Consider the following 10,704-nt stretch of genomic DNA (forward strand, 5'->3'; position numbering starts at 1 on the left):
TGCCCCTTCTCCCCCATGCAGCTGGGAGCTTGCTCAAAGCCAGGCTGCCTATGGATCAACAAAAAAGACCAGCTAATGCTACCACCCACGACCTAAATGGTAAAGCTCTGCATATTTATTAATGAAGCTGTTGTCAGTAGGAGTATTAGTGACTTTAAAAAGTATCACTAGCACTTGGACAGTACATACAGGTCAAAAGGTTAAATGTTGGCACTCTGCCTCGGAAAGATTGCTGACTCCTGATCTGCACCCTATGACCTGTCTGTTCTCTAAACCTTATGAGACAGAAGGGGTTAAAAGGAGTTTAGTGTGGATTAAGGGGCTCATGGCCTATTCTTGTTGAATTATGAATGTGTTAGCGGGTGTTTGTCAAAGACATGTATCTGTATTCCAATGGTGGTAGACCTGAGCACTGCACAGTCTTTAGTGTTTTTTCTCACAATACCCTTCCGTTGCCACTGCCCATGGAGGTCTACCAGCACTCTTTAGTTTCCGTAGTTGCTGGTCTAGGATCTGTCACCCACACTGACTTCTTTGCATAGTTGTGGGAGATGAAAAACTACTCATGAAATATCAAACCTGTAACTCCGTACCAGCTCCCCATGACTAACTGAATTATTTCAGGCCATCACATGAGAGAGTGGAACAAAAATCTTCAGAAGAAAATGTCACTGAAAAAAAGTCTTATTTTGAGAATTAAAATGTGTCTCTCAAAGTTCAGTTGTGCAAAGAGCATGTGGCTGTAGTTTGGGGTTTTTTACACCATGGTCTTTATCTGAAGTGATGAAAATGGTAATTGGAAAACTGCGCTTTGGGTGAAATTTTTGAGAGATATTAAAAACACAAGCCAATGCATGTCTGTTTCAAACACTGTGTAATGAAAATGACTTCATGTTTTCTACCTTCCTGCTTTTTCACCGGTTAGACATCAAGGAAAAGTTGTGTGTAAGGCTCCACTCTCACAGTTCTTGCAGAGGTCGTGCTTTCTTTGACTTAAGTAAATCAAACCTTGCTACCGGGACTCATGTGGGAAGTCCAAAAAATGAACCAGTCACCGTTTATTCTTTAGAATGGCCCAGCCCAAAGCCTTAGATCCAGACCAACAACAGAAGTCTGGTAATCCTACATCAAATCAGAAGCAGGAGAGCTGAGTGTCTCAGTGGGTAGCCTGTTCTCACCAGCTTTCCATCACAGGTTTGTAGATGTAAGGGGGTCTGAATAATGATCATTAATAGTAGTGGACTCTCAGCTACGAGGCAGGGCTATATCTTGCTAGGAGCTGTACAAACACAGAACAAGACTGCTCCTGTACCGCAGAGACTTTAATTTAAGTTACAAAGGTTTGTTGAGCTCCTGCCCTTTGTGGGGGAGGGACTGAATTAACCCACCTCTTGCAATCACCTTAGGGAAGTGCCTACACCTCAGTCTTCCCTGTAGGCTGAGTACTTGGGCAGCCACCCTGCAGAGATTCAGGCAATGCCCAGTTAATTAGCAGAGTGCCTGCAGCCAGCAGCCTGTGCTTCTATGGGTGGTGCACATAATAAAATTTATTGTACCTATGGATTGAAAAAAAAATAGAGGGACCCCAGTAGACACCTTTCACGGTCAGCATTCCCCACAGCAAAGCTACCTCAATGGGTAACAAATAGACACAGGGGGCATTACAAATATTAACATAATCTTCTCAATGCCAAACAGAGGGGAGTTGTTGAAACACAGAGGTTAGACTATCCCAAGGTCACAGAGGGAAAGGGAGAGACAGTAGCTTTGAGGGCTTGTCTCCTCCCACTCAGGACTGCCTCTCCTGAGGTCGGTTGGTTTTTTTTCCCCCCAAGCAGTGTTTTTGGAAGGGGTGCAGCCATTTTTCTGGGCATAACAAAACCCACATGCTTGCTAATTGCCAGAGCCGGCTTTCTCTTTTAGTTCCATGAAGGTGGGTGCAGGCTGCTTTGAAGGGGAGCACGACTGGTTTTCTCTGGCATTTCTCCTGATTTATGTCCCAGGAGCAGCCTGCCCCAGGCAGAATGGAAAAGGCCAAGTAACTGGAGAAGCAAAGCATTAAAAAATACATGATGTGTGTATAGGATGTCAGACAAAACTTTTTTCTTCAACTCCTTGCCTCTGGCAGCCTGTTACAGGGTTTAAATCATACCTTTAAAATATAGAACGAGACACTAAAAGGCTCAGGGGCTCTATGAACCGAGGACTTGGGTAGAGCAGAGAGAGTCATTTTCTCAATTAGCTGACCATAAATCAGCAGTAATGAGGCGCTGTAGGAGAAGCGGGCAGGTTTAGTGCCCCTGCTCCTTTGCTCCCCCAGAATCCCGCCTGCTTCCACCTGTTGCTTAGGCAGTGCTGTCAGTTATTTCATTGCTCCAGCGGCTACAAAGCTGAGCGATGAGTTTTAATGTCTCCAGTCTGACAGCAGCACCTGGTGGGGAGGTGTGTGTGTTCGGAGGGGGAGCAGGTCCCAAATATTCTAACTGGGGAAAACATTTGTACTCAACAGGTAATACGCAGTGCTTGTGTTGAACAAAGGTACAGAAAACCAGGCAGTCTCAAGGGCCCCAGCTACACTATCAAGCCCTTTCGGGAAATGGGGCCCTCTTTCGAAAGAGCAGGGGGAGTGCGCACACACAAAATGCAGTCTTTCACATTGCTTTTGAAAGAAGGTGGTGCTTCTTCCAGAGACCCTCTCTCTTCCGGATGAGGAAGAACACCTTTTCCCTGGAACTTTTACTTGCAACAAACCCCATTGCCAACTTTGTCCACATATCTATTCTGGAGGTACCATCACTGGTCCTAACCATGTTAATTACAGAATCAGGGGCATGTTCTCCTGTTCCTCAACTAACACATATGCCATCATGTGCCCACAATGCCCACACACCACATATATAGGACAGACTGCAAACACGCTTTGACAAAGAATGAATGGACATAGAACAGACAGCAAAAAACTCCGAATACACAAACCTGTCAGCCAGCGCTGTAATGGAGTGGGCCATTCTGTTAAAGACCTGAAAATTTGTGTTCTACTAAAAAGGGACTTTAACAACTGTCTGCAGAGGGAATGCTCAGAACTAACATTTATATTCAAAACAAAAAAGAAGTCCAGTAGCACTTGAAAGACCAACAAAATAATTTATTAGGTGATGAGCTTTTGTGGGACAGACCCACTTCTTCAGAACATAGCCAGACCAGAACAGACTCAATATTTAAGGAACAGAGAACCACAAACAGTAATCAAGGAGGACAAGTCAGAAAAAAATGATCAAAGTGAGCAAATCAGAGAGTAGAGGGGTCGAAGGGGTGGGAAGGTCAAGAATTCATATTCAAATTTGACACATTAACATGTGGTTTGAACAGGGACAGCAATTACCTGACCCATTACAAGGACTCTTTTATGTGCTTTGATGTTTTATCTAACTCTTAACTCCCCCTGGCACACCCTCCTCCCCCTCCCCACTGTCCCTCTGCTCTTCTGATTTGCCAACCTTGGTAACAATTTTTCTGATTTGTCAAGCTTGATAATTTTTGGACCTCTGTGGTTTATATATTGAGTCTGTGCTGTTATGGCTATGATCTGAAGAAGTGGGTCTGCCCCATGAAAGCTCATCACCTAATAAATTATTTTGTTAGTCTTTAAAGTGCTACATGACTGCTTTTTTTTCTTTCTTTCTTTTTTCTTTTTCCCAGAAAAAAATGGGCATAGATACTCTGGGGGCCCTTTGCTCGAAAGAGTGGTCCTCAAGATGCTGGATTTTTTGACTTCTGGCCCATTGTATTGAAAAAGCTATGGCTGTGTGGACGTTCTCTAGTGAAAGAGTAGATTGCTCTTTTGATCTGCTTTTTTGTGTGTGGATATGCTCTTTTGGAAAGAAGGTCAGCTTTCAAAAGATCACTGTAGTGCAGATGTGGCCAAGGTGTGTTTTCCTCCAATGTGGGAGCAGGGGACGGGGAGGTGCTGGCAGGGGTGGGGGGGGGCATTACTGAAGAGAGACTGCCAAGTTTCAGAAGGGACCTTGTATAATGACACCAGGCCTCCCATCAAGTTCAGTATACATCTCTTCCCACCAGCTCTGCCTGCCTTGTAAGGGAGCAGGAGGGTGGGGCACCAAGGAAGAAGAGGGCAAACCGCAAGGAATGTAGAGGTTCCATCGGGAGATGGGTCCAAAAGCTGATTTTGCTGGTGATTGACAACTTGTGCAATGTAAGTGAGGTCAATGGAGTTGTACAGAGTGAGAGGAAAGAGACTGGGAGCTTCTGTTTGCTTCTCACATCATGCAGGAGCAAGGAGAGCATTGAAAGGCTCCTGAACTAAAAGTAGAAACAGGAAATGCTACTAATTCACTGCACACAATTAAACTGTGGAACTCACTGCCGCAAGACCCAACTGTAAGACCCAAAGGTTGTAGAACTCAGGTCTGCAGAGCTACCAGGCTGCTAACAGTACCAAGAGTTTGTACGTGGTGTGGACACAAGTCATGGGCAGTTCTGACTCAAGGACTCTGATGGGCAGCAGCTTTCTGGACACTGATTAGCTCCCCATGCCATATAAACCCAAGAAGCCAGTCAGGATGTGTCCTTGCACATGTATGGCTCTTCTGTAGCTGCAGTGAGTATTTCTGAGCTTTTTCCTTAACCTTGGACTTTTGCCTCCTGTCCCAGACCTTAACATTAGTCCTGACCTGCAACCTGACTATGAACTGCTCCCTCGGACCCTTGGTTCTGACTGCCCTTGTGGCTATCCTGACAATAACTGAGGGCAGGAACTGAGTCGGGTTAAAACAAAACACACACACAAAACCTAGGCAGCTGTGTGGATAACGAGGCTATTCCCAGTCAGTGTTCATAGAATATTCTTTTCAATAAGGGATATAAACTTGTAACAGGGCTGTCTGCCCTGGTGAGGGCCAGGGACCTGGGGGCCAGCCAGCCCTGTTTGGGGACAGAGACTGGTGGTTGAGCCTGGGAAAGGGGCTGATCAGAAGTGTCTGGCCCCATGATGATTCTTCTAAAGAGACCTCAGGTGATGAAGAGATGCAGGTAGCAGAGGTTTCTGTCAGGCCGTGCGGCAGGTGCAAAGTTGGGAGGTGAAGAAGAGCTCTCGGCCCTTACAGAAGACTGCCTAAGTGGTAGAAGGCCAGGTTTTCAAGGGGCCATTTACTGCACTGTGGTACTGTGTTTGGAAACCAGGCTGTGCTGTGAATGCTCATCTTTTCTTGCCTGGAGGACACAGACCAGCAGGCTGGAAGACTTCTGGCTTCAGGACATGGAAGTTTCAGGGGAAATGTTACATTCTCAAAGCACTGTGCAGACAATACGAGGCTGGTAAGTAACCGGTGCTCTTATTTTACAGCTAGGCCCCACAGACCTTAAAGGGCCTGACTAAGGATGTAAGTTGAATCGGTGGCAGGCCTGAGACTGGAACTTGGGAGGTCATAAGTCTGTTTCTTTGATGCCTCTTGAATGAATGAGTTAATAGAATTAATCTTGTAGTGGAATAAGTTGTTTGTTGCACTTTGGGCCCAGCGTTCTCCAGAACACAGTGGACTGAGCCTTAACAGATTTCTGTGGGCTCCTCCATTGCTACCTATCTTATATTTAGATGCTAGGTTCCTTGGGATAGGTGGCCATCTTTTTGTTCTGAGTTTGCACAGCAGCTTGCACCTTGAGATCCCAAGCGTTACTGCAATGCAGAGTATTTACTAATTGTCATTGGGGTTATCCAGTTACGAGTAGCAGAGAGCTTGGCAGACATGGTTATTCTCATTCAATCATGCAGGCCATCTCCCCTCCCGCTCTTCTTTGACAGCCACTCTATTAGCTGAATATCGCCCAGTTTCCTCAAACACCTCCGTCAAGCTGGGGAAATAATCCAGAAGTTACCCACCTGATCATGTGTTGGATAAAGGCACCATTTCTCCAGCCTGTGACCTGGCTACTAGGCTTCAAACAGCCCCTTAAGGTCATCGTCCCAGCATGTGTCAAAGAGGGCCGTGTATGTGCCCATTGGAAGGCTAGGTCTGAGCAATCCTCATCCATACCTGTTGGAACCCTAGCCAAGATCCTAGGGCCCCGTCTTTTGGAAACCTAAGCAATGGTTCCTGCTAATTTTTTCCATCCACGGGCAGAATAAATTTTGCTACATGCACTGAGGCATATGCAGATGGGCACCACCAATGGACATGCAGGCAGCTGGCTGTGGGTGCTCTGCTAATCAGCTGGGTGGCACATGAGTCTCTTCTGGGCAGCTGCCCAAGCACTCAGCTTACAGGGAACGCTGACCCAAACCTACCCTGAGGAATCACTATCTCTAAACCCAGGCTGGGGAGCTGCGCAGTTGGACCCCAAATCCCTACACTTTCAAACCGTCAACTCTGACCCTTGGCCATAGAGTCCTGCCCTGTCAGACCCCTACCCTGGAGTCCGACCCTTGTGAACCCTCCCCTCACTCAGCCCGGAAGACTACCCTTTGAACCCCTAAGCCTGTCCTTTGCAGTGGGAAGTCCCGCCCTCAGGAACCTTTACCCGTCCTGGATTTTTGGTGAGCAAGTCTTGTAGGAAAAGCTAGTTTTTGCTAACACGGTCTCCTTTCATGGACCTGCTCAGCACCCCCCGACATGGTGCCTTCCCCCGATAGTCAGAGTGGGTCGTGTGAGTTTTATGAAGAAAAATCATGTTGCTAAATATTTTGATTTGAGAAAAGCAGAAGAGCACAATCAACCTGGAGTCCTGTGGCACCTGGCATGTTACAAAGTGGTTTTGACCCCCGAAAATTTATGCCCCAATAAATGTGTTAGACGTTACGGTGCCACAGGACTGCTCATTGGTTTTGCAGATACAGACTAACGTAACTACCCCTCTGAGAAAAGCCAACTGTTATTTTGGGAGGGAGATGCAAAAAAGGGGGAAAAGCCCAAGGCAAAGTGGAATCCCTGCTGGGAACCTGGACTAGATCTTCAAATAACTCTAAGATTTACCTGTTACACAGCACTATACACCCTCTGCATGCTCTGTCCTGCTGTGCCTTTCCCTCCTCGCAGTGAAGATAGCCATGAAAACATATGGCATACTTGACCTCCTGTGGTGATAGGGTCTTGGCGTGTCAGAGACGCAGCTTGTACAGTGCTAACAGTACCGTTGATATGCAGTATGTACATGCAAACCCAGCACAAATGGTATTAAACAGAACTGCTTATACGTGCTGATTTTTTTTAAAAGCTGGCTCCAGCTCCGTGTTTTGGAAGTCGGACCCTATCTCTGCATGAAGAAAGTTGACAGCCCCAGACAAGTCTGTTTCCACAAAACACGTGGAAGATTCTTTGAAAAGTAGGATGCCTGGATTAAATTAATTCTTCCGTAGGGCCAGCTTTGTGCTGAGCACTGGCAGGTGACTCAGAATGTTGCTGAGATTGGCGTGTGACTTGTATGGTAACAAGATCAGTGGATAAAGTAAATGCAGGGAAGATTTTGTCTTGTCTTTAAGTAAGACATCTTGCAGTCCCAAATGACATGCTGGCAAAGGACGAAAGAGGTTTGGATTCGCAGATGGCTAAAAAAATTGAACCCAGACAGAAATTATGAATGGTCCAATTTCAAGCTGGGAGGAGTCATCAGGTTGGTTCCTTCAGGGATCTGTTCTGGGGCCAGTATTATTTATCATACTCATTACATGACGTGGAGTGAGTCATTCCCATATCAGATTTGGAGTTGAGAGGGATCTGGCAGATTAGATAAAAATGTGGTGTGATTTGAGACATTGGAGAAAGAGGCTGAAAGAAATCAACTAGAGAGAGTAATTCACACACACAGCACAGAACGGGGAACTACAGGTAGGCAACACCATACTGATGTGGCTTGGAAAAAAATAACAAGGAAGATAAATTGCAAGTCAATAGCTGAGTGCTGCTGCAGAAGAGCTTTACATCTGCGAGCACTTTACAAAGGCATTAAGTATTAGCTCACACAGTCCCTATTGAAGCACCCTGCCTCGGTTTCCCCTGTTGTCTAAAAGCGGTGACACTGAGTCACAGGATGCTTAAAGTGTGTTTTCCTGCTCCAGACAGGAGTTGTATGGACATGGTTCCTTCTTACTAAACATACCAATGCCTGTGTATTTTGAGTCCTATCTGCTTCCTTTATTACCATTTTGTTATCTGTAACCTGACAGCCTCTACATACCCCGGTTGAGATAGGTGCTGCCCGTGTTCCTGCCCCCAAAAGCTTTCAGGATAGAGGAAAGTAAACTGAGGTAGAGCGAGGAAGTGATTTGCTCGTAAGACATCCAGGCCAGTGGCAGAATCAGAAACTAGCACTCCGTTCTCCTTATTGGCCAGAATGCCCTACCTTACAAATGCTAGTTGGTCAATTGTACAGTACTCAGCAGGTGGCTACCTTTCTTTCTTGGATTGACAGTAGGTACGCCCGGCTTCTGAGCTCTGGTGAAGCATATAAAATTGGCTACACAAATATTGGGGAAATAATTTCGTCCCTTATTATTGATTTCAGGCGATTGGAATGTTAGAAGTAGCCACGGGGGGATGATGGAAAATAAAAATAATTATTTATGACACTTGACTAAAGCTTCTGAATACGTAACGGAAAAACATTAACTGAAACCAGGAGTTCCTCCAAGCACAATGGCCAAATGGTGAACTGGCAAAGATGGGGTTTTCATGAAAAGCACTGAAAAGAGCTGAGAGGGCTTATCCCACCCTGCCATGAACTGGGAGAGCAGAAATGGCCATTTGGATGGGTCTTTTGGGGGAAATAGGGGCTGCCCTCTGATAAGCAGCAGTGGACGTAGAGTCCTGCTGTGATAGCGCAGGCACACGACCATAGAAAAAGAGGGCCGGGGGGCATCTTGGAATCATCCTGCACTGTGGAAGGACCCAGTAAACCTGCACCATCCCTGACAGACTTTTGTCAAACTTGTTTTTTGAGCCATTTGTGGGGGTTTGGGGCTGGGGCAACCCTTCCCCTCCCCGCCAGTGCCCCAGCTGGTACGGGGCCCAGGGCAACATCCCGGCCCACGGACTGCACCTCTGGTTCACCACTCCCACCAGGTCCGGCCTCGGCTCCACTCCTGTCCTGTGCTTTCCTGACCTGCCCCCTTGCTGAAGCCCCCTCCCGCAAGCAACGTGAAACATGGGATTGCTGGAGTGGGGCGAGGGGGCAGCAGGGGCTGCCCCACCCCCATGTACTGTGGCTGTGGGAGCTGGAGGAGGCCTGGAAGCTCCTTCTGCCCCCTTCTGCCCTGCCACCCTCTCCCAGCCTTCTGTGCTCCGCTACTCCACAGCTGCGGGCAGTGGAGCGTCCTGAGGCTTGAGCACTCTGCTTCCTGCTGCTGCGGTGAGCATAGAGAAGAGGGTGAACCCCTGCTGCTGTCCCAGGACAGGCCCCTCCCCCCATGTAATCCCCTGGCCCGCTCTGGGACCAGTCCATGGAACAATTGAGGTGGCCACTGCAGGGCCCTCCAAAGCATGGGGCCTAGGGTGGCTGCACCAAACCATCCTATGGGCAGGACAGCTCCGATGACAGGGACTCCACAGCCTCCCAGAGCATCACTCCCATGGTGGCTTTTCCTAATATCTAACCTAAATCTACCTGGTTGCAGACAAATGTTCATTTCTTCTTGTCCTCCCTCCAGTGGGCTTGGAGAACAATTGATTGTTATCCTCTGCCTAACAGCTCATACTGTTTTTCCAGATGGGTCCCAGGTTCCCCCACAGGCTTTCCCAAGACAGAGCATGCCCAGTCTTTTAATATTTCCTCACAGGGCAGAATTACTAAACCTTTGATCATTTTTGTTGCTCTCCTCTGGACTCCCTGTGAGGTGTCCACATCTTTCCTAAAGCGTGATGACCACCAGAATTGGCACGCTACCCCAGCTGAGGCCTCTCCAGCCCTGAATGAAGCAGGGCTACCTAAAACGCTGCAGTTGCTACATAAAATGCTGCAGTTACTACACCCCAGAACTGGTAGCCTTTTTTGCAGCTCTATCACCCCACAGAATCAATCAAGGCAGGTAGCGAGACATCAGTCAACATGATGCATAACCTATTTGGCAAATTTGGGACACTGAAGAGGTCCCACAAGACTGGAAAAATGGCTACCTTATCAAGCTTCCAAAGAAAGACAACCTGCAGGAATGCAAGAACTGGAGGGGTATCACGTTACTATCTAGTCCAGGAAAAGTGTTCAATGTTTCTCTTGGAGAGGATGAAGACAGAAACCAATAGGCAGCTCTGGGAAGAACAGGCCAGCTTCCGAAGCAAAAGATCCCGTACTGACCAAATAGCAAATCTCAGACTGATCATAGACCAGTTGCTTGGGTGGAACTCGCCCCTGTACATAACCTTCATGGACTTTGAAAAAGCCTTTGACAGCATTCTTAGCGACAGTCTGTGAAAACTGCTGCAACACCGCGGCATCCCATCCAAAATTATCAACTCGATTAATTCAGTGTAGGAACCCTCGACACGCCAAGTTATTCACAACGGTGTCTTGACAGAATCCTTCAGCATACTGTCAGGAGTGCAACAAGGGTGCCTATTGTCACCCTTCCTGTTCTTGATCACAATGGACTGGATTACGAGTGGGACAACAGATGGCTACCAACGAGGCATTCAGTGGACGCTTTTCAAACAGCTAGAGAACATTTTGATATTGCTGATGATGTCGCCTTCCTTTCACACC

Source organism: Carettochelys insculpta, chromosome 9, assembly GCF_033958435.1.
Source record: "Carettochelys insculpta isolate YL-2023 chromosome 9, ASM3395843v1, whole genome shotgun sequence".
Classification (NCBI taxonomy): Eukaryota; Metazoa; Chordata; order Testudines; family Carettochelyidae; genus Carettochelys; species Carettochelys insculpta.